At 47.6% G+C, this 25,149-nt stretch overlaps 2 long non-coding RNA genes and 1 pseudogene across 3 annotated transcripts; all 3 read left to right on the top strand.

Moving 5' to 3' along the window:
• LOC124660276 overlaps positions 1 to 25,149 on the top strand; it is a 44,354-nt pseudogene that overhangs the window by 18,640 nt on the left and 565 nt on the right.
• Positions 534 to 24,292, top strand: LOC124660281. Of its 2 annotated transcripts, none has more exons than XR_006989832.1 (5): positions 534 to 719; positions 2,312 to 2,405; positions 2,804 to 3,041; positions 14,234 to 14,367; positions 24,036 to 24,292. It is a non-coding gene; the product is annotated as an uncharacterized LOC124660281 (long non-coding RNA). The 2 variants fall into 2 exon arrangements; XR_006989833.1 differs by having other exon boundaries at positions 2,807 to 3,041; positions 24,036 to 24,291.
• On the top strand, positions 6,540 to 14,028 carry LOC124660279. Its single transcript, XR_006989830.1, has 4 exons — positions 6,540 to 6,836; positions 7,394 to 7,496; positions 13,122 to 13,228; positions 13,792 to 14,028. It is a non-coding gene; the product is annotated as an uncharacterized LOC124660279 (long non-coding RNA).

Raw genomic sequence — 25,149 nt, 5'->3', positions numbered from 1 at the left:
CATGTGCCCTAGCCTAATTTCCAAGTCACTCATCAACTTGCAAGTTAACTATAATCTACAAGAAATTATTAGCTTCCTTGTGTTACTGCATCTGCTTGCTCCAATATGGCTACCTGACTTGTGCAGATCATTGTGCTTCTTTTGTGCAGCACCACACGTATGCACCTGCTGCTCATTTACATGAGCAAAACTGCTGATGCTGCTACCATACGTGAAACCTAGCCTGACGGCTCAGAGCTTCTGTGAGGTTGGATGAGCTTTGCCGACCTGGACGGCGATGGGGAAGACGACCAAGACATTAGGGCATCTCGAGCCTGACCAGCCTGATCCCTGCAAAAAGGTCCTCATTTATCCCCATGTTCTGATGTGTTCTATTCTACACTTGTTTTCCCACTGATCTCATGATCCAGTTGCAGCTTAGCTACTGTACATAAATTGTCTAGCTTCCTTGTTTTACTTCTTGTGTGGTGTGTGCTAATCCTTGTTCTTCTGTGCAGGCGCCAGCATACCTGGTGCTCATTTAGATCAAGACAACTGCTGCTGCCATCCGTAACCTAGCCTAGCACAGCAGATGGCTGAGGGAGGAGCAGGAGGTGAAGCGGGATGAGGCAGGCGCATCCGCTAGCGCTGCGGGGAGGGCTCTGGTTGCTGCTGCAGATCGACTACAAGCTGCTTTACCCCATCTGTTCCTGCCAGTCTACCAGGCCCCCAATTGCAAGGTTAACCACCTCCACCATTCTCGCATCATATCACCAATATTTGATACGAGTTTTGAGGCTTTGTTGTATTATCAAATCGAACCGTTTCCTGTTGTGTGTATGTGTGTATGTACCGGGAAAGAGCTTTCATCCGGCCACACATTTAAAATGTTTATTGCTGATAATGGCATAATTTGGGTGGAGCTTTGATGCAAAATATATTCAGTTATTATCATTGGTCTTTGAAAACACCAATTTGGCTATCTGCAATGTTTACATTCCGGTTACCTGGAGCTTAAAACTGTCTTTCAAATATAGGCACTAACCCATTTTTCTTTGGTGAGCAACTCATAGCAATCTGATGGGTTGTACAAATATTGGTTGCTTTCCTTTCTTTCTTTTGGACTATAATATTGCAACACAAAGAAGTTGTACGTAGCTGTTCACCTCTGCATTTATTTGTGTTTTTTTTTTGGAGAGAATATAATTTAGCTTCGAGTTGGAAGTGAATTGATACGAGTTCCTTTTGCATGTTCTACATCACTAACTTTAGGTTGCATGTCTTGCTAAAAGAATCATCTTAACAGTTCATTATGACCATAATAGCTGATTCTTGTACATGCTTTGCCTTAATTCGTTCAATGTGGTGATCACGATGGTCTAAACATTATAATATGAAACCATGTGTTGGTTCTTTGTTTCAGACAATAAAATGATGTAGACCTTTCTATGTTTATATTCTAATTATAGGAATCAAACGATTAGCTGGTTACTTGTCTGCCTTGTTTTTTTTTCGTTAGTTGCCTACCTTTTCATGGTACCGTGATATATTACTGCTGTTTGGATGATTTCCAGGAACTGCAATAGGTTTGAATTTCTTACAAGCTATGTGTACTAAAAGAACCCACCAATATTCCTGAACTTGTGCACTATTGGTTACTGTTGCTATCTTTATTCACGGATCTAGAATCGTATTAACTATTTCTGATGTGTATTAGATCGCTGCTGGGCCGGATCACAGTAGTGATCATCTGCTTATGTTTTATATGCTTCGTATGATTGTTTATACAAACTTCTACTACCAGTGGAAGGCCACCGTCTCTTGGTTATAAATAAGTCTATCTAGATTCCCATTGATGCCTCAGTTGGCTACCCAGGATGTTTAGGAACACTGTATTTAGGACCTAAGCGTGTTTCTCTTTCACTCTGCCCTCCAATTTCGAATCAGCAATATCTTGATCTGGATTTTATTTTGATTCAGCATTGAGTTAATCTTCATAGTAGCTTAGTTCCTCAATGCATTCCTCCCAGGAATTGCTTTAGAAATTGAAAATAATTTTACTTTCTTGGGGTATGCAATGCATTTTGACATGCTATTGTAGCTTCAGTATGCGCAATATGTGCATAGTGCATTCACCAGATGAGTTGTAAGGTTGATTTTGTTTGTTTTGCGTGTTAAGACTAAATAAATATCGAACATCGTGCTAATTTTGAGAACACTTCTCTAGTACTGGGTTGTTTCTGCTGTTCAGAGTTAATCATGCCGTGATTAGTAGAGATTTAATTGAGTTGGCTGTGTAGTGATTGAATTTTGGTGTCATTCCTTTCACCAGTGGCGGGAAGGTGCTCTGGTTGCTGCCGCGGATCCACTACAGGGTCTACACAGTCGTTTCTTCCTGCAAGTCTCTGAGGCCCCTCTATTGCCAGGTTACCATCGTCACCATTCACACATCACAACACCTGTATCTCATCTGTTCCATGGCATGTTCACAATGTTGTACAAATCGAACCACTGCTGCGTGTGTGTGTATGTACACGTGTTTAGTGCCCGTGGCATAATTTGGCTGAAGCTTTGCTTGTTTCAACACACATAAATATACTCCGCTATCATCATTGGTCTTTGAAACACTAGAGCAATCTGTAATGCTACGTTCGGGTTTACCTGGAGCTTAAACCTTCTTTGTAATGCATGCAATGTTCCATTATTCTAGATTACTTTTCACATCATCTCTTGATCAGGTTAGAGCTTGGCTACTGTACATAAAATAGCTAGCTTCCTTGTGTTACTTCCCATGGCTACCTGACTTGTGCTGATAATTGTGCAGCAGCCAGAGTATGCATGTGCTCAATTAGATGAAGAAATCTATAGTTGTTGCTGCCATCCGTGATACCTTGCCTAGCACGGTGGATGGCTGAGGGATGAGGGACGAGGAAGAGCTAAAGCGGGAGGAGGCAGGTGCATTCGGAAGCGCTGCGGGGAGGGCTCCGGTTGCTGCTGCAGATCAACTAGAAGCTACTATATGTCATCGGTTCCTGCCAGCCTACGAGGCCCTCAATTTCAAGGTTACCACCGCCTCCATTCTCGCATCATATCACCAGTATTTGATATGAGTGTTGAGGCATTGATGTATACTTAAATTGAACCACTTCTCTTTGCGTGTGTACCGAAAGCTTTCATCTGGCCACATACCGCCTCCATTCTCGCATCATATCACCTGAGCTATCTGTTACCTGGAGCTTAAACCATCTTTCAAATGCAGGCACTGTTCCATTGTTCTTTATAAATGAGTAGTACCGGCCAGATGGGTTGTACACAATTTGGTTGCTTTCCTTTCTTTTGGACTATATGATGCCAGCATAAACAAGTTTTGGTTGAATAAACAAAATTTACAGGTATAACACATTCTTTAGATGCTATGTGTGCTCTTTCTTGAATTTTCATACCTTCCTATACAGTGCCAACCTGCCTATTTTTTTCATCTCAATATGTTTTAATCATGAACATATTATTCTACGACACTAAGCAGATGTCTACTCATGGCAGCTTAATTTCCTTGAAATCCTGTATATTATTTTAGCTCTAATTAGCAGCTCTAAACATTTTTCGATGCATGAGGGAATACTTTGGCAATAACTCTTCCTGTGATATATGTGCTTCCGTTCAAGCATGTTGCCCCAGTGGTCTCACTTGCATATGAATTATTTTCACACTAAAAAGTTGCAGGTCTGGTTCATGAATATGAAAGGGTCTGTTGGTTCTTTGTTTGAGACATTAAAATGCAGTAGACGTTCCTATGTTTAGGTACTAATAAAATGTTGCTAGGCTGCTTCTTTTCTTGAATTGGCTAAATTTTCATGGTGCCCTGATTTATTACTGCTGTTAATTGGTTGATTTCAAGAACCACAACAGGTCTAAATTTCGTAAAAGCTTACAAGCTATGTGTAAGTAAAAGAACCCACCAATATTCTTGAAGTTGCTCGATTACCATGATACTTCGTGGATTGCCATGATAAGCATTCGATCTCTAATGATGTAACTGTAGAATGCACATATATGTTTGTAGCCAGTATGCGCTCTTAAGAATTTGCTCAGTTGCAATTGCTTTATTATGGATGTGTGCTTGTTGAGGAAATCTGGTACTGGGAAGATCATAAATTTGTGATTTGGACTAGGTCCAGTACGATTGGAAATTTAGTTGCCATGATAAACAATCAGTGTGCAATGCCTACGAGTAGAATGTCCATATGTGTTTGCAGCCAAACAACATGCTCTACGAAATTGCTCGATTACAGTAGCTTTATTTTGGCTGTATAATAGACATCCTATTAATCATTGTGTTGCTTTGCTGGTGGCAGGGGACCTCTTCCTATAGGCAACATAGAGCGTTTATAGGAACCAAATGTTAATGATTTTACATGGTTACTAGCGTGCTAATTTTCTCCCGTGAATTGGCTACATTTTCATGGTACCCCGATATATTACTGCTGTTAATTGGATTATTTCAAGGAACTACAATTGGTTTAAGTTTCTTACAAGCTATATGTAAGTAAAAGAACCCACCAACATCCTTAAAGTTGCGGGTTACTGTGTGTTAGTGATGCTGTCTTTATTTGTAGATTTAGAATGTTATTAACTACTATGTCGCTGCTGGGTCAGGTTGCAGCAGCTGCTTATGTTTATCTATTTCTTCTGTTTGTCTATACAAACTTCTACTACTTAAAGACAGCATATATATTGCTTAAAAAATTAGTCTTATCTAGAATCCCATTAATGCCTCAGTTAGTTTCCATGTGTTTAGGAACATTGTACTCAGGACCTGAGTGTGTTGAGATATATGCCTAATAAAAGCAAAGTGGCATGCTTTTTTTTTGTTCACAGGGATGTATCCCCATAAACCGATTTCGTTTTGCTTCGCATTAAAATAATAATCATGAGATTGAGCTGAACCTGTTATAAAGAATCTGTATCATCTAGTTATGAAACCCTTTAATCTGATTTGCTCCATTGTCTTTCCTGATGTGCTTCTACATATATATGTTGTTGAAGTCTGCTTGAACACCGCAAGTACTTTATGCTCCATTCTATTTTTGTAGGTGAATGGAACATTCCAAGCCCAAGAGCATGCTGGTATTACTATGATGACAACTTCTTCCCCATGTTGAAGAGCATGATTCATTGCGATGTGCCTGTTGTATGAGTGCTGGAAATCTTCAACGTTTTCCTCTGATCCCTGCTCCCTGGTCTGGCAGCCATCCATTGCCGGTCGATTCGGATCCATTCATGAGCAGGTGGGTGCAATCAAGCTGCTAGTTCGATTTAGTCTAACCTAGTACATCAGCTGATTCGATTATGCGTACTACTGGAAATGTTGCGATTCTCTTGCAGCTCTGCTTTCCATTTTTCTATTCAGCAATATCTTGATCTAGATATTTGTTTTTGATTCAGCATTGAGTTCTATCTTCATAGTAGCTTAGTTTCTAAATGCATTCATAGTGGGAATTGCTTTAGGAATTGAAAATAATTTTACTCTACTTTTTTTGGGGCTGCAATGCATTACGACATGCTACTACTGTAGCTTCAATATGCACAAACAATACTGCATGGTTGCTTTACATTCGTAGTGAATTCGCCAGACGAGGAGTAAGGATGATTTTGTTTCAGCTCCATGTTAAGACTAAATAAATCTCGAGCATCATGCTAATTTTGGGAACATTTCTCTAGCACTAGGATGTTGCTGCCGTTTGTTGTTTCTGCTGTCCAGAGTTAATCATGCCCTGATTAGTAGCATTGGAAGTGGGCTGGCTGTGTACTGATTGAATTTTGGTGCCATGCCTTTCACCAGGGAGGGTGCTGCTTGCTGGCGATGGGGCGTCAACCAGCAGGATGCGATGTTGGTGACATGAGCCACTGATTGCTACCCATCCATTTTCTTTGCCATGTGCAGCTTCTGGTCGACATCCCTCAGGTTCTGGCCCCAGTGGCCGGGAGATCAGGAGCAGGGCCACCCAGCTGGTGAGACATCTCGTCTTCTCTCTATCCTTGGACTGAAACAATCTTGCATGAGGCTACCCGAGTTTAAAATTTACCATCTTGAGCAGCTTTTACTGATTTCAATTGGATCCCGTGAGCTTTCGTTTGTAGATATGATACATATCCAGATTTATTGCATGACTGCAATCACATGGTAGTTCAATTTGGTTTGAGTAAAAGCTTACAATTTTTTTCTCCCGGGTTGATAGTAGTTTGACTACCCAGATATGCTAAGCAGTAGCCTTCTAATTTTATAATTTTAGTACATCGGAAGCATCAATTTTTTTAGTTTGTGCCCCAGGCTTTCTGTTGTGTATTGAATAGAATGTTTTTATCTGTAGCATTTACAACAGAGGCAAGTCACATCATTTTCACTGTGATCCATAGCTCTCTAGAAGTTGGTATTGCATTATCGATATTTTAAGAGCCTAGCTGTCTTACAAGTCACTATGCCCTGCTTGGTGGCATCATCTCCTCGCCGTGCATTCATAAACACCTTCATTATCCTTGTTCTGAACCTCTGATCCTGATATTGATTGTTGTTTGTCTTGATAGCATTACAGGCAAGTTGTTGACTCTAGTTTGTCATCATCCTGGTGTGGTGTACAGTGGCTCCTCCTTTTAGCGGATGGGTCCAAACACCTCTGTTACTCATCCGGTGGTCATTGCTTCCAGCTCCTCGTGCCGCTAGCTGCACCCACTGGTCGTAGATGACCTGAAGGGATTCATACTAGAACCTCTCTGGTGGGGGTGACAACAATCGGTTGATGTCCGCCAAGGTCGCCGGCTCTTGGTTGGCATGGCCCATCATTTGCATCATGCATGAGGTAAATCACTTAGGAGAGTCAGCTACTGACAACTCAAGTTAATGACCTGGCAAACTTTTGATATGGTTGCGTGCATGCAAAATATAAGTAGCTTTAATTTTAGCCCTTAATTGGGTACTGTTTATGCGCTGGGCATATACTTTTTGTAGCTCCCTATTAAAGATTATGCCTTTATTTTTGAATAGTCGCATTGGGTGAATTACTTATATTTACCATGATGGCGCAAGAACTTAATTCTTGTCATATTTTGTAATTGCATGACTCTATATGTATAATTGATCATGAACTTGATATCTGATGATTTTCTTTGATGCTTGAACCCTAGATCACTTATGTGCTATGTCATTATGTATGTGTAGTATTGTTGCTGTTAATTCAATATTTGCTACTGGTATGACTGATGAAAATATTTCATCTCCTATTGTTGGAGGGGGGTCTTGATTATGTAGCTACACCCTCATCTTGATGTTGGGAATGTTTTCTCTGGCAATTGGTTGATGGTGCCATTTATTGTTTTGATCATGACCTATTCCTTTTATTGATGGTGCCATAACCAGAGAGGTATCAATCCAGCGAAGTGGCATGAAGATTGGAATAGGCGTGTGCTCTTCATGGATGTTGTTTCTGCATTGGTATGAGAGTAGCGATGAGGAGCTCATGGTACTGTTAGTATCTCTAGCCTCACTTTCATGAAGAAGAGGATGACACTAGGAGAGTTGGGGCAATTTTCGTTGGTTTATTTCACACACATCTCACACAATGCCATGCCGGAGCCGAGGGCACGGGGTTACAGATTTATAGCTGCTAGCCAGCCGGAAAATGCTAGTCTAAAAGATGCTAACTACCCGTCCTTGATGCCCCTAAAAGCGAGTCAAAGATCGGGGATGCTATCCTATCCTAATGACCCTAACGGACGAGTCCTTCACAAAGGACCATGTGTGCTGCAGTCCTATCCTAACAGCCTAACAGACGAGTCCTTCACAAAGGACCATGTGTGCTGCGAGTAGCTCCACAAAGACCAGAATACAATGACTTATTCATCATTCTCCCCTAAGTCTTGTACGCCGTCTTGCGGGAGCGGCCGAGCCATCCCGATCCGGGAGCAAAGCTCGAGGAACTTGACCCTCCCAAGAGGCTTGGTGAGCAGATCCGCGAGCTGATCCGTGGTGTTGACGTAGCTTGCATGGATGCTCCCTTCCTCCAAGCGGTCTCGGATGAAGTGGTACCTCAACCGAATGTGCTTGCTCCGTTCATGAAAAACGGGGTTCTTTGCCGGGGCCGAGCCGGACTTGCTCGTCCACCAAGAGCTGCACCTGGTCTAGTGTCTCGACCAAGGAGATCACCAAGCGGTCGAGCGAGCCGGAGCGCCCGAGTGCAAGCGGTGGAGGCTGCTATGTACTCAGCCTCACGGCTGGACATGGCCACCACCTGTCGCTTGATCGGCCGCCGGCTCACGAGGCACTTGCCGAGGAAGACGAGGATCCCGCTCGTGCTCTTGCCGGTGTCGATGTCGCCGGCGTGGTCGGCCGTCGCTGTACCCGACGAAGTGCGCCGCCCCGGGACACCTAGGGTAGTGGAGGCCATGGTCGAGAGTCCCCGCAATGTAGCGGATGATCCTCTTCACAGCTGCGGGTGCTCCGTCGTCGGTCGCTCCATGAAGCGACTAACGTAGCCGACGGAGAAGGCCAAGTCCGGCCGTGTGTGGGCGAGGTAGCGAAGGCTCCCCACAAGACGCCGGTATTGTGTGGCGTCCACTTCCTCCGTCGTGCTGTCGCGGCTCAATTTCAGCCTCTCCTCCATTGGAGTGAGGGCCGGGTTGCATCCGGTGAGCCCGGCTAGCTCAACGATGCGCTTGGCGTAGGCGGTCTGCCGAAGCGTGATCCCGGAGTGGTCCTGGTGCACCTCGATCCCCAGATAGAAGGAGAGGAGCCCCAGATCACTCATCTGGAAGGTGGCCTTCATCTCTTCCTTGAACGCTGCCACCTCCGCATCCTTGATGCCGGTGATCACCAAGTCGTCGACATAGACGCCCACCAACAGGGTGTTTCGTCCACTCCCCCGTCGGTAGACGGCCGCCTCGTGCGGGCTTTGCTCGAAGCCCATTGCCTTCGAGTGTGGAATCCGGCTTGGCATTCCACGCCCGTGGTGCTCGCCGCGAGCCATGGAAGCCTTGCGCGAGCGAAGTACCTTGCCCTCCCGGCCGGGAATCGCAAATCCCGGCGGGCTGCCGCACGTAGACCTCCTCCTTCAAGTCGCCATTGAGGAAGGCAGACTTGACATCCATGTGATGGACGCGCCGGCCCTCCACGGGCAGCGAGCGCAAGGAGGAGTCGCACGGACTCCATCCGTGCCACGGGAGCGAAGGCATCGTCGAAGTCGACCCCCTCCTGCCGCAAGAAGCCTCGTGCCACCAAGCGAGCCTTGTGCTTGACGATGGCGCCGGCTTCATCCCTCTTCGGCTTGAACACCCATTTGAGGGTGATCGCGCGGTGACCACGAGGAGGTCGGCAAGCTGCCGGGTGCGGTTCTTCTCGACCGCATCCATCTCCAACCGCATGGCGGCGCGCCATGCTTGCGTCTCTCTCGGCCTGCGCAAGGGCCGAGGCTCGCCGTCGTCACGCGCAAGGCTGCAGCTGCGCCTCCGGGTCGCGTGGCACTGTCCCGCACCGGCCGGTCGCCGAGAAGGTTCTCCATCGTACGGTACCGCGGCGGCTCGCCGCCATGATACGCGTCGATGCGCTCCCCATCGTGAGAGAGCGGGGAAGCGAACTCCACCGGGCTGTGCTCAACATGAGCTGGTGTAGACGTGCCCGGAGGAGTGACCGCCGGTCGTTGGAGTACGTGGTGACGCCCGGCTGTGGTGGTGTAGCAACCACCGGGGTCGATGGAGACTTGGGGACCGAGGTAGGCGAGCTTGTTGAAGAAGAGCTGCCTACTCCCCCGGCTGCCTCGAAGTGGACGTACTCGACAATGAAGTCGTCATACGTCGGAGTCAAGCTGTCCTCCACCGCCTTGCCCCATGCCCACCCTCGCCCTTCGTTGAACACAACGTCGCGCGACGTGCGCACACGCTGTGTCTTGGGGTCGAGGATGCGGTAGGCCTTCGAGCCCTCCGAGTAGCCAATGAACACTCCCGGAGTGCTCCCGTCGTCGAGCTTGCCGATGTGGGCTGAGCTCCTTGGCGAATGCGAGGCAGCCAAAGACCCGCAGGTGCGAGGCTCGCCGGCTTTCGCCCATGCCAGGCCTCGTACGGCGTCCTCGCCAGTCAAGCGCCTTAGTAGGCGAGCGGTTGAGGATGTAGACGGCCGTCGGCACCGCCTCTCCCCGGAAGACAGCCGGCATCTCTCTGCGCTGAGGAGAGCCCGAGCCATCCCCACAGCCGTCCGGTTACGCCGCTCGACGACGCCGGTTCGCGCTGCGGGCCGTAAGGCGCGGAGTAGTGGCGGCGGATGCCTTCCTCGGCGCGGTACGACGCGGACTCGGTCGATGTGAATTCGCCGCCGTTGTCGGTACGCAGCACGCGCGGCTTGCGGCCGCGCTCCGCCTCCGCGACAACTCCGCGAGCGCCGATGGCGTCCGCCGCCTCTCCCTTGCTGCCGAGGAGCACCACCCACATGTAGCGGGAGAGGTCATCGACGAGCGGCGGGAAGTAGCGTCGTCCTCCTGGTGTGGCCGGTGTCACCGGGCCACACAAGTCCCCGTGCACGAGCTCGAGCTTCTCCTTGGCTCGAAGCTCGCCTCGCCGGGGAAAGGGGAGTCGTCTGCGCTTCGTCACAACGCGGACGTCGCGGAGCTGCTCCACATGGTCAAGGCACGGCATGCCTCGCACCATCTCCATGGTGCCGAGCCGCTTCGGGGCCTCGAAGTGAAGGTGCCCGAAGCGCTCGTGCCATCGCCACGCCTCGTCCTCCCGACGAGCGAGCGAGACGGAGGGGTTGTGCCACCTGCACATCAAGAACATAGAGGCGATTTATGCCTCCGGTTACCTTGGCAAGCGGGTGACGGTGGCGATCCCATATGCGCGGAACTCCGCTCTCGATCGGCACGCGGGAGCCGTTCTCATCCGGCTGTCCCCGGGCGATGATGGAGTTCCTCGGTGCGGGGATGTAGTAGACACCGGTGAGCAGCCGGTGCTCTCCAGTCTTGGCGGCGAAGATGACGGAACCGACGCCCTTGATCTCCACGGCGGAGGCATCCCCAAACTTGACGGAGCCTCGCACGTCGGAGTTGAGCTCGGCGAAGAACTCCCGTCGGCCGGTCATGTGGTGGGTGGCGCCGGTGTCGAGGCACCACCCGCCAGCCTTGTCGTTGCCGGAGCAATCGCCGAGAAGGGCGTGTGCTTTCGGCTCGTCAAGGTGGAGGAGAGTGGTACGGTGGAGAGCCGCTGCGGTCGGTGCCGCCGGAGACGGCTCGATGCCGGCATGCGCCATGAACGAGCAGGCTCCTCCTCCCCGCTCGTGCGACGTGGGCTTGGCCACGTCGTGGGCTGTCGGCACTCGTTGGCCCGAGTGACCAAGCTTGCCGCGGTTGTGGCAGGCGTCGTCCTTTGCCGGCTTGGGCTTGCCGGCGGCGCCTCGCCGGCATCACCTTGCGCCTTGGCATGGCCATCCTTCCGCGCCTTGCGTGGCTTGCCGCGCTTGCGGCCGCTCGCCGAGGAAGAAGGCTCCCCCTTCTTCCCGTCACCGTGGCCGACATCCCACCGCTCCCGAGTGAGGAGCAGCTTCCCGCCGGTGGTGATGGGCCCCGACGAAGAGCGTGGCTCGTCGGTGTCGACGACCTTGAGGCGACCTATCGCCTCCTCGATCGTCATGGTGGAGAGGTCCGGCGGGGACTCGATCGAGCGAGCCATCTCGCTTGTACTTCTCGGGGACGCGGCGAAAGAGCTTCTCGACGGCTCTCTCCTCGTCGTAGGCGTCATCGCCGAACTGCACCATCTTCGCAGGTAGAGTGTTAAGACGGAGAGCAAAGTCATCAACGTCCTCACCGGCTTGAAGGCCGGGTTCTCCCACTCCTTGCGAAGTGCCTGCAGGTGTGGACTTGCGAGCACGGTCGGCCGCCGATGCGTGCCGCGGCGATGGCGTCCCAAGCCTCCTTGGCGATCCGCTTGTGGGAGAGCGAGAACCGCATCTCGGCCGGGACCGCGGCGATGAGGGCGTCCGGCGCCCGTCGATCCTCATGATGGTCGACGTCGCCGTCGTGGACTCGCCTCCCACATGTGCCGCACACGGAGCCTGATCTTCATGATCGCGGCCCACTCGACGTAGTTGGTTTTGGTGAGGGTAGGCCACCCAACACCGGGACCAACATCCACGACCACCGTCCGGACCCCGTAGAGGCCGCGGTCTTGGTCATCCCAGCCGCCACCGCCGTGCGCGCCTCCTCTGGGAGCGCCATCCCGAGGTGCGCGGGCGTGCTCGGCTGCCCAGCTGCGCTGCCCGCTGCGCCGCCTGTGGCGCCGCTGCGTCGACGCCGCCATCAGCGAAACGGAGCCGTTGGCGCTGCCGCGCAGCACCTCGACCTCCGCCGCCGCCGCACGTGCTGCCTCCGCCGCCTTCGCCGCTTCTACCTCCGCTCTGGCTGCTGCCGGCTCCGCCGCTGCCAGCCTCGATGCCCTTGCTTTCGCCGCAGCGGCTGCCGCGGCCACTCGTTCACGCTCCTCTGCCGCGGCGCGATCGGCCTCCTGCCGACGCCGCGTGCTGGAGGTAGCCGTGTGCTGAGAGTGGCCGTCGGACATGGCTCGCTGCTGGGGGGCTGAGTGCTGCTTCCGACGAGCTGCTGCTCGACAACCCGGACGGAGGGAAGTAACCAGGGGCGGTTGAGGCTGCTATCTGGTTGGGGCTGCTCCCTTCCTCGTGAAGGGGAGGAGCAGGAGATGCTCAGGCTGCAAGACAACCTTGCTCTGATACCACTTGTTAGTATCTCTAGCCTCACTTTCATGAAGAAGAGGATGACACTAGGAGAGTTGGGGCAATTTTCGTTGGTTTATTTCACACACATCTCACACAATGCCATGCCAGACTGAGGGCACGGGGTTACAGATTTATAGCTGCTAGCCAGCCAGAAAATGCTAGTCTAAAAGATGCTAACTACCCGTCCTTGATGCCCCTAAAAGCAGTCAAAGATCAGGGGATGCTATCCTATCCTAACAGCCTAACAGACAGTCCTTCACAAAGGACCATGTGTGCTGCAGTCCTATCCTAACAGCCTAACAGACAGTCCTTCACAAAGGACCATGTGTGCTGCAGTAGCTCCACAAAGACCAGAATACAATGACTTATTCATCAGGTACTACCCCGGCTCACCAAGGTCATCATCACTTGTGACAACTGGACAAAGCTGGCCAGCGGGGTGTAGTCAAGAAGGTTGTTGGCCTTCGAGGCTGGTATTGGCTGGTGAGTCTTGATTCTGATAATGTAGCATCCCACCCTTTGGTTATAGTCAGTGACTCAGTGGCTGGTTCTATATCATGAAAAGGAAAAAAATGTATGCCTGCTCGTTACAACACTATAGCCATTTGAGGTTGAGTAGTGTCCAGATTGTGTGAGGATAGCAGGAAGTGGTTCTTTACATTACAACTTGTGTTTTGATGGCATATTGCAACTTGGAGCAGCCTTTCTTTGTTCATGTAGGCTTCTGACATGTCTCTGTCATTGATATAGTGTTTATTGTTCGTGTTAATAACTGCATGTTGACTGAACCTTTTAAGTATGTTTTTTGTACTTACAGTTCATTCCCAGTATTGATGGAAAATGTCGTTTGCCAGATGTTTGTGTGATTTGATCATGCACAGCACCAATTCATTTTCACTAGGATCAATAATTTTTAGAGCCTTGCTGCATCGCACTCCGTGACCTGCATATATGCTTATTGTGCAAATATAATAAGCACTTCTTATTATCCTTGTTCTCAACCAGACTCTGCAAATTAATCATTGTACTTTTTTATGACACTACAGGCTAGTTCCTGAATCTGGTTTCTCACCAGGAATATCTAGAAGGCAAGGTAAACAAGACGAAATTAAGCTACAATCAAGTTCCAGCTGAATAAGTTCGTCTTCATCGATGTCACTGTGGGCTACCTGTCGATGGAGAAGCTGACCCAGTATAACATGTCAATGAGTGTCAACTTACTGGTTTCCTTGCTCAAGAACTGGCAAAACGTGAGTCGTCTTCAACTTTCGTTCCCTGAATTTTTCATTCATTTTGTTCATCAGCATGTAGTAAATAATTATGAGATTGAGTTGATTTCTATTATAAAGTATCTGTCTCTTCTAGTTATGAAACCTCTTCAATCTGATTTTGCTCCATTGTCTTTCCTGATGTGCTTCAACATATATATGCTGATTGAAGTCTGCTTGAACACTGCAAGTACTTTATACTCCCATTCTGTTTTTGTAGGTGAATGGAACTTTCCAAGCCCAAGAGCATGCTGGTAGTACTCTGTTCACAATTTCTTCCCATGTTAAAGAGCATGGTTCATTGAGATGGGCTTGTTGCATGGTGCTGCTCTGTACTTCATGGCTACTAGAGAGGTAATCATGGCGTCTTTAGGAGGGTAGTATGTCTCGCTTACATATCTTTGTTGCATTGAAGCTGGAGTGACCAATTTTGTTTGAGATCAAATAATCTGATGGAATCTTAAATGATCATTGTATTGTCTCCAAGTTGCACTGAAAGTATTCAAATGCTTCCTCATGTGCGAGTGGTAGATGGTAGTGCTTGTTTGGACAGAAACCCTGCAAACAGACCATTGTTATTCGATCTCTGTCGAATATAGATAGTTCAGGCCGGATGCTGGTAAAGGACCATTTGTTCTTTTTATGAAACTAATTATTTCACTCTTCATTTCTGTGTGGTCCTAGTAGTAGATGGATAGAGAGAAATGCACAAACTTGTCCCATTGCAATCGCAGCGTGTTAGAACTTTCAGAGAGAAATTTGTATGAGTGCTTCTCAAAGTCATGATTTTTGCATTCTAAAACCTGAATACCCGTTCTCACTGTTGTTAAATTTCTGATCAACTTTTGAGGCTTTGCCTAGTAGCTGGTTCCATATCTTGAAAATTGCAATGCAAGTGAAAAGAATTATATCTCCTGACTTTTCTTTTCAGAATGTAGCTAGCCAAGCAATTTTAAGTTTCAGACCAGTATTATTATTTGATTAAAAGGTTTATAATACATGAAAGCATTGTACATACAGTTCGCCTACTACAGAGTACAGACTTCTCTACTGCTGTGGAAATTGCAGATCTTTTCAGGGTTTCTATCTTGTGTGTGCTCCCATGCAACACAAGTCTATTTGTACTAAAGGTTTCCATTGCAGTGGAGAAGTATGTAGTCCCGCTGAAACAGCACTATGTGTTTGTATCTTAAAACTACGATTTTTCATGGCTTTGATCACATTTCTTGTTGCTTGACACAGCATTTTGTAGTGTAAGTGTGTGCCTATATACTTTGAATTTTAATATTTGCAGTTAGGTTATTTGATTCTTTTATTTATGGCATGTTCATTGGATGCAACTACTTCTGTATGCACTATGCATAATAGATTTATCAACGGTGTTGCTTTGATTATTGTTTGTTTATTTATTCCTTTAGTTATTTGGTTGCTGCCATCTGACCTGTTGAAGGCTCAGCTAGGTCTGGAGCATCCTTGTTGTTAGGGCATCTCCAACCGGGCGACCCATCCCGCGCCCGCGCGTCCGGATGGGTCGAAACGGACAAAACCGCGGCCCAGCGCGCGGACCCATCCCTAAAACGGATGGCCGCGGCGTCCGGGACGACCCAAACCCGGCCCAAATATTGGACGAGTTTGCGTGGCCGCGGACGCGAAAGGCTGGTCGCTCGCGTCCTCCTTTGTCCGCCCCTGGCCCGCCTGTCTGCCTCCCAAAACAGAAAACACTCCACTGTACTCCCAAAACCTAGAGATGGCCGACGAAGCGACCGCCGCCGCCACCGCCACCGACACCACCGCCGCCATCGAAGAGGAGGCACCCGCGGCCGTTGCCGCTCTCGCCGTGGAGGCGGCTCTCGAACCGGCGGTGGCCGAGCTCCCCCGGACCGCCGACGAAGAAGGCGAAGGCCGAGCTCACCCCGGAGCGAGAGGAAGCTCGAGAGCGAGGAAGAGGGCCGACCGGCGCAGGGCGGCCGGACCAACGGAAGAGGGAAACCGCCGCCGAGCCGGAGCGGCAGGCGGGCGGCGGAGCGGCTTCTCCAACTCCGGACGGAGGCGAAGAGCACTCTCCTTCAAGAGCAGCGAGGCCATGCTATTTTACGGCCACCCGGCGCTCGGCCGGCACATGATCATCCCCGGCACCGGCGCGGCCTCGGTGGGGAGCTCGGCCTCCTCCGTGACCCGGCCCCTTCCTCCAAGGTCAATCGCCCCACCGACCGCCCTATTTGGGCACGAAATGGGGGCGCATGGGCGGCGAGCGTACCGGTCCACGGGATGGGTCACCGGAGGTGGGCGAGTCCATGACGGGGCCGTCACCTTCGTCCATTGACTCGAACCGTGCGCCGGCGAACTCCAAAGGCCCGAAGAACCCGGGAGCAGCTCGCGACGTCCGGTGCACGCAACCTCGTTCGACGATATGTCGGCCGCGCGCGCGCGGTCACCGTCCGCCGTGCGAGCCCCTCCGTCTTTCGCGCGGACAATGCCGACGACCCTTCCATATCCTTCGACACAGCAGGCTCCCCGGCCACCTCCCATTGACACACGAGCGGGCACAACCGCTCGTCCCGTAGCATAAACATTGAGGAGGAGCCGTTGTTCGGTGAGGGCCTCACACAAGCCGCAGTCGCACAAGCTCGAGGTCGCCGGTAAGCAAACGAACCGCCAACTACACGGAGAAGGAGGACAAGGTGCTCGTCGATGGATGGTTGACCATCGGGCAAGATGCGTTGACGGGTGCCGAGCGAAGGGGTCCGCATTCGGCGCCGGATCTATGAATACTTCCATGAACATCGCAAATATGGACAGGAGCCATTTGAGAGCGACCGCAGCGAAATATCGCTCCAAAAGAGGTGAGGAGCAATTCAAACGGAATGCAACAAGTTCCGAGCGGCGTATGAGCACGCGAGGCGGCTCCCGTTAGTGGCATGGGTGTGAAGGACTTGGTATGATTCATAACCTCAACTTATTCATCCGATGTTTGCACATATGTTTATCGTTGTTGTCTCGCTTTGCTCTAGGTGTGGCGAGCTTTGGAATTCTACAAAGCCAACAATGGAGAGAAGACCTTTGCCTTCCCTCATTGTTGGAAGGAACTCCACGGCACCCCCAAGTTCCGGGAGGGGTACGAGGGCTACATGGCGACCTTGACCGGCAACAATCCCGCCAAAGATGCCACGGTCATTGACCTTGATGGTGGGCAGCCTTGCGGCAGCTCCGCTTCTCGTGCAAGTCGTCCACGCGGCCACAAGGCAACCAAAGCCGACATGAAGCGTGATGCGTCGTCCATGCTATTGTATGGCACTTTGAAGGAGATGCATGCGGACGGAGAGGTGTCCACGGACAAGAGGGATGAGAGGAGGCGCCGGGAGAAAGAAGAGGACAGGAAGAAATTCTTTGATGTCCAGACGAGAAGAAGCTTGAGATTGAAGAGGTCAAGGCGAAGACCAAAGCTAAAGAACTTGAGCTCAAAGAGAGAGAACTTGAGCTCATAGCAATGGCAAGGGCCAAAGAGGTGGAGCTGAAGGCGAAGGAAGTTGAGCTCAAACGCCAAGCCGAGGACAACCTCATCATGAACGCCGACTTGACCAACATGAGCGAGGCAAAGAGAGCTTGGTTCGAGAAGAGACAGAAGGAGATCCTCGAGCGCCCAAATTGAGTTAGACAATCTCAATTGTAATTTTTATATTTGTCTCAAACTATGACACATTTTATTTGATTTATCATGGTACATTTGATAATATTGTATGGTATTTGATAATATTTTCTATTTACTATATATTATTTTATGTTTACGAGATATTATTATATATCAAAGTGAATTCGTGGCCGGAGGACCTATTTTCCAAAGAAATAGGCCAAATGGCCAAATGGCCAAATGGGTGGCCGCTGCGTTGGGCGCAGCACGCGACCCAAACGGACGCGCGGACGCGGGGCTCCGTCCGCGCGTCCGCTCGGGCACGCAAACGGCCCAAAACGGACGGCCCAGCGCGTCCGTTTGGGTCGCCCGGTTGGAGATGCCCTTACCACTTACCAGTCTTAGCGCAGACCTGTCGGTCACTCCAACGGGTCTTCGGTGGCGGTGACACATGTGAAACTCTCTCTCTCTCCCTCTCTCTCTCTCTCTCTCTCTCTCTCTCTCTCTCTCTCTATAAGTGAGTGTTTATTCTTGTATGCGGTATTGGATTAGGAAACAAATTCCTAATATTTACAATCATGGTGTACGAACTTAATTATTGTCAAATTTAGTAATTGCATGATATCTGATGATTTTCTTTTATACTTGAACCTTATATCACTTATGTGCTGTGCCATTACGTATTTGTAGTATTGTTGATGGTAATTCAATATTTCCTACCGGTAGGACTTGTTTTCTCTGGCACTAGGTTGATGGTGCCATTTATTGTTTTGATCATGACCTACTCCATTTATTGATGGTGCCATTACCAGGGAGGTATTAATCCAGCGAAGTGGCATGATAACGGGACAAAGTATGAGAGTAGTGATGAGGAGCTCATGGTAATACCCCGGCTCACTAAGGTCAGTCAGTTGTGACAACTGGACCAAGTCGACCTGCGGAGTGTTGTGAAGAAGGTTGCTGGTCTTGGAGGCTGGCACTGGCTGGTGAGTCTTTATTCTGATCATTTAGGCATCCTGCCCTTTGGTTAGTCAGCGGCTGGTTTTATATCTTGAAGATGAAAAAAATATATGTATGCCTGCTTGTTGCAATGCTATGGCCATTTGAGTTTGATAGTGGCAGGAAATGATTGTTTACATTACAACTTGTATTTTGATGGCATATTACAACTTGAAACAACCTTTATTTGTTCATGGCTTCATCTAGATGTGTGCCATATCTCCGGCATGCATATAGTTTTATTGTTTCTGTTAACAAGTGCATGTCGACTGAACCTTTTAAGTATGTTCTTTACTTACAGTTCATTTCAAATATTGATGGAAAATGTCGTTTGCCAGATATGTATGTTATTTGATCATGCACACTACACCAATTCATTTTCACTCTATGTAATTTGTTATTTGATCATGCACACTACACCAATTGAACTATGCTATGGAGGTCTTGTTTCCTGTATGAATCTGTATCCTAAATATGCTTCAGTTTACTCTATGTAATTTGTTGCTGCAAAAAAAGCGAATCTTGATTATGTAATTCTGCATCATTTTATATTTGTTGCTAGCTGGAATGCTCAGCTTGGTTCTATGCGAAAGTAACCAAATCGAAAGCAAAATTATAGTGGTTATATAAATGGCATTAAGAAATGCATTCTGGTTAGTTGTTAGAATTAAACACAGCCCACACATGGTTTTCTATGCTTGTCGTGATGATTTATCCTGCGTGTTCCCTTCAGCTCCTTTTTAGAAAACTGATATCATGAGAAGATATTGCACTACTGGGGGCCTTCAAATTTACCAAACTGAAATAGCTTTTAATAATAATTTCCTGTACCTTTTTTTCTTTTTCTTCTAACAATGATGTAAAATCCATTTGCTACTATTTATTTATGATAATAACTTCCACTGCCCTTTCTTTTCATTGCATACACCTGATACCTGAAGCTTTAATTTGACTAGTATAAGACCATCAATGCTGTTTCTCAGCTTACTTTCAGACTTATGTGCTTTTGTAAATGCAGTATAAATTTCCGTTTTGAGAATTTGGAGGCTACTGAACTCTGAACTCTGGTCCTCCATATTTACATTTCTGTGGCACATATGAGAATTTGCAACGCTCATGACTCCATGTAGATGTCTGCCTTATGTATAGTTGATTAATTCATTGATATAGTGATGTGTTTATTGTTTCTGTTAACAACTGCCAGCTGGATGAACCTCGTAAGCATGTTGTTTAGAGTTCATTCCCAATATAGATTGAAAATGTCGTTTTGCAAGATGTGTGATTTGACCATGCACGCAACCCCATTCATTTTCACTGGGATTTGTGTTTATCGACAATTTTTAGAGCCTGGCCTCATTATATCGCACTCTTTACCCTGCATATATGCTTGTTCTGTGTAGTATTAACACCTCTCAGTATCCTTTTTCTGAACCTTGGCCCAGCAAATTAATCACCGTTTTTTGATGGAATTACAGGCAAGTTCCGGGCTCTGTTTCTCACCAGGAATCTATGGGAGGCTGAACGAGATGAAAGCTAGAATCAAGTTCTAGCTAGATAAGGTCCTATGCATTGGTGTCGCTGTGGGCAACCTGCCGATGGAGGAGAGGCAGATCCCTCAGAACACCCAGATGAGTGTCAACCTCTTTGTTTCCCTCCTCAAGAACTGGCAGAACGTGAGTCCTCTTCAACTTCCATTCCCTGAGTTTTCTCCTTCATTTGCTTCATTAGCATCTAGTGAGATGCAGTGATGAGCAACAAAAAGTCCTTGTTCTGGTGAATGTGATGACAGAATCCAGTAGCGGTTTCCTGCAGTCTGATCTGATGGAACAATGTGCTCACTTAGGATCATCCCAGAATCTGATAAACATATTTTGTTATGATGTGCAACCCAAGTTGTTCGTCCATGATGCACTCCTCATTTTTCTCATTGTCAGGAGTTAAAAACTGAAGCTTTCTTGCTCACCATGTTTGCATTATACTGTAGTATATATTGAGCCCTTAGCTTTATGTCTCTTTCTGTGATTTATGTACCTCCGACTTATTAGGGACAGATGGTCCAGGTTTGGAAAATCTATCTTTGACCCAGAAAAAGCTCTGATGAATACTCATGCTTCGCTGCTTGCTTCCTCTCTCTTTACATGCGCTTTTTTTTCTCTTGCAGATTGTTAATATCTCTGTTCCTGCTGGTGCTTGAACGTTTCCATGGGATGGTGTAGGTGCAGCTTCAGATTTTGAGGGGATGGTCATTTCTATCTCTATATTGGCGCGCTTGCTTGATGTGTTCATGTTGTCATGTTACAACTGTTTGTTTGTTTCACAATTGCTCAGTTATGCTTCCGTGATGTTCCCAGTGTATGTGTAACGCGGCTTGGTACGGATTGCCAGCTGGTGCATTAATATTGTTGGAGTTGTTACTTTTTCTGTGCCTAAATCTTGGAGTTGTTATTGGCTACAGGAGTTATTTCAAATTTTCTGGGTTAATTTTTTCCCAGGTTCTGAAAAATCTATCTTTCGGACTTCGTGACCCAGAACAAGCTCTGATGAATATTCATGCGTCACTGCTTGCTTTCTCTCTCTCTTTACATGCGTTTTTTCTCGTGCAGATTGTTAATCTGTCTGTTCCTGCTGGTGCTTGAAGCTTTCCATGGTATGGTGTACTAGGTGCAGCTTCAGATTTTTAGGGGATGGTGTAGGTGCAGCTTCATATTTTGACGAGATGTTCATGCCTCTATTCGCTAGCTTGCTTGATGTGTTAATGTTGTCATGTTAAAACTGTTTGTTTGTTTGTTTCACAGTTACTCAGTTGTGCTTCCGTGATATTCCCAGTGTATGTGTAATGCTTCTTGGTATGGTATGCCAGCTGGTGCATCAATATCCTTGTTGTTTTTGCAGCTTCCTCAGTGCCTAAATCGTAGAACTGTTTCTGGCTGCAGTAGTATTGCTACAAATTATCTTGAATATTGTGTTTTCTGGAAGATTAACTCAAATATGGGTGTTTATCTTTGGGTGAAATCTGCTATATATATCATTTCGATGATGCATGTTTATTTCATATATTTTGCAGCACATTACTGTATACTTTTTAATTTGGAAATTTTACACATTCTTTTGCAATATTGGACTGCAAAAAGGTGCAAAACGAAAATACAAAAGCCAAGTAGTTTGCCAATCAGAACAGTGTGTTGATCCAACTCTTTTTACATGTCCGCATCATCCCACTCTTTTTACATGTCCGCGTCTGATTTTTCTAGCTGCTGATAGATTGCCACACAAGCGAACGGATGCATCTGTTTGGTAGCATTATTGTACTAAATTGTAGTTGAATTCTAGATCGTGAGATAATGTGAGTTAAAAACAATAATGTGTGGGTGAGGCAAAGACGAGCTATGCAGAGGTGGCAGCGACAAGGAAGATGAACTTGGACATAGACGTACTCCATCTGTTCGGATATAATAAGGTGGAGCCATGCCTAGGTAGTACAGTAGAGCATGTATGCATGTCTAGCATCGATTAAACGGGAACGGAGGCAATAGGCTGCAATGAAGCGGAGCCGAGGTGACCTATATATATTCAAGGAGTCATGGCTAGAGCTTTTGTTATTAATACGGTGGTGGTATATGAGGACCGAGGGCGAGTAGAGGTGTCGACCTGAGTGACCCGACTTCTTTGCTAGTGGTCGAATAGGACGAGCACATCAACAAACTCTAAATCGTTTTGTTTATTTCACCCCATGAGGAAAATGCCGTGGCATACACTTTTGGAATCCCGCCAAAAATCCTACTTCTAGTTTATTTTGTGATTTCTAATTCAAATTTGGAACTAAATTTTAAACTAGAGATTGCATAATAAATGAATGTTGATTTTGGATAGATTCGGTTGTTTCACCTCTCACTTAATTTCCCTTGCTATCTTGCTATAATTATCGGTTGGATGGAGAATAATAGGCTATGGCCCAAGTAGAACTTCAATGCTGCTGGATGTTTGTATGGGGAACATCATGTTATGCTATGGCCCCACAAGGGTTTTAATATTGGTGGCTGTTTTCAGAGCCACTACTAGAGGTGGCAGCCCACTACTACTTGCTTAATCCGGACAAAATCGGGCTACACACACCAAGATTGGGATCTCAGTGGCCCATACCAGTGTACATGGCTGGACAAGTATTGAGGTACTGAGAATAGTCCCACCTCGCTAGTTCAAGAACATGGAGAGCTGTTTATAAGGAGGGCCTCCTAGTGTCTTCTAAAATAGTAGAGCCATTCTATGGAGTACACACAAATAGCGCGTGCGCTCGCGTGAATATTCGCGACTTAAGACTGCGGACTACTTATATTTAACTTTTTTATTGACTAAAAACTGGGTGGGTACTTTAAGCATGTAGAAAGTTTGGATGTATTCCGTGTTATATTACTGCTGTTAATTGGTTGATTTCAAGGGGCTACGTTGTGTAAGTAAAAAGGAACCCACCAATATTCCTGAAGTTGCGGGATGATTGGTTGATTGCCATCATAAGCATTCAATCTCTAATGATGTAATTGTAGAATGCACACATATGTTTGAGTAGCCACTATGCGCTCTTAGGAATTTGCTCAGTTGCAGTTGCTTTATCATGGATGTGTGCTTGTTGAGGAAATCTGGTACTAGTAGGATAAGAAATCTGTGGTCTGGACTAGGTTCAGTAGGATTCAAAATTTAATTGCCATGATAAACAATCGGTGTGCAATTACTAAGAGTCGAATGCCTATATGTTTTTGCAGTTGGCACAAGAACATGCTCTCAGAAATTGCTCAGTTACAGTAGCTTTTTACGTTGTGTAAGTAAAAGAACCCACCAATATCCCTGAAGTTGTGGGTTACTGTGTGTTAGTAATGTTGTCTTTATTTGTGGATTTAGAAGTTTATTAAGTACTATTGCTGATGTGTATTAGATCACTGCTGGGTCGGATTGCAGCAGCGATCATCTGCTTATGTCTTTTTCTTCTCTTTGTTTATACAAGCTTCTACTACTAAGGTTTCTGAGTGTGGAAGGCCACTGTCTCTTGCCTTAAAATAGGTCTTATCTAGATTCCCGTTGATGCCTCAGTTAGCTTTCCATGATGTTTAGGAACAATGTGCTCAGGACCTGAGTGTGTTTAGGTAGTGCCTAAAAATAAGTGGCATGGTTTTTCTTCTTCACAGGGATGTGTCCCCATAAACCAATTTTTTTTGCTTTACATTAAAAGAATAATTATGAGATTGAGTTGATTTCTATTATAAAGTATCTGTCTCTTCTAGTTATGAAACCTCTTCAATCTGATCTTGCTCCATTGTCTTTCCTGATGTGCTTCTACATATATATGTTGATTGAAGTCTGCTTGAACACTGCAAGTACTTTATACTCCATTCTGTTTTTGTAGGTGAATGGAACTTTCCAAGCCCAAGAGCATGCTGGTAGTACTCTGTTCACAATTTCTTCCCATGTTAAAGAGCATGGTTCATTGAGATGGGCTTGTTGCATGGTGCTGCTCTGTACTTCATTGCTACTAGAGAGGTAATCATGCCGTCTTTAGGAGGGTAGTATGTCTCGCTTACATGTCTTTGTTGCATTGAAGCTGGAGTGACCAATTTTGTTTGAGAACAAATAATCTGATGGAATCTTAAATGATCATTGTATTGTCTCCAAGTTGCACTGAAAGTATTCAAATAACCCTAAGCAAAGTGTACAAGCAGGGACGGGTGGCGGATGGCTCGATCGGTCCGCTCGAGATCCGCGTCGTCCGGCCCGGCACCTTCGAGGAGCTCATGGACGACGCCATCTCCAGCGGCGCATCCATCAACCAATACAAGGTGCGGTACAAGGTGCCCCGCTGCATCACCCTCCCTCGCATCGTCGAGCTCCTCGGCTCGTACGTCGTGCCCAGCCACTCCAGCCCTGCCCTGCCCTGCCCTGCCGCACTGGACACCGGTGCGGCGATCCTGACAAATAAAAATGAACTCCCAATGTGAAGCATCCTGAATAATTGGGGATTTTCTCTACTAGGATGATGAAGAACCCTAGCTAAGATATTGTAAGAACAAGACAATAATTTTGGGTATTATGGCCTTCTATTGCTTTCCTTCACAACTCAGTTGGCTCATATAGTGTGATAGTTTTTTTTTTGCGGGTAATATAGTGCGACAGCTTATAGAGCGGGTAAAACCTTATAACTTATCAAAATGTCGTCCAGCGCTTAAACCCTAATCACTGACCGGTGTCATGTCAGCTAGAGATTTGAGGTGAGAGTTGACTGGCTGTCACCACTCATGGATGCGTGCCGATGATCACTGGTTGTTCGGATAGCGACATGACCGTCGACAACAACGCGCCGTTCTCGTCGGATTCAACGGCGAGGGGCAGCGGCGCCTTTCGCTTTCCCGACCTGAACTCGCCGCCTGACCCGCGCCGCACAGAGGGCCACGTGACAGACGGCACCGGCATTCCCCGCCACCTCTTCCCCGACGACAGCAGGCACACCCACCTACGCCGGGCTG

The sequence above is a fragment of the Lolium rigidum genome, chromosome 6 (assembly GCF_022539505.1).
Source record: "Lolium rigidum isolate FL_2022 chromosome 6, APGP_CSIRO_Lrig_0.1, whole genome shotgun sequence".
Lineage (NCBI taxonomy): Eukaryota > Viridiplantae > Streptophyta > Magnoliopsida > Poales > Poaceae > Lolium > Lolium rigidum.
Note: the sequence above shows the minus strand (reverse complement) of the source record. Positions and strands in the feature narration are given on the sequence as shown.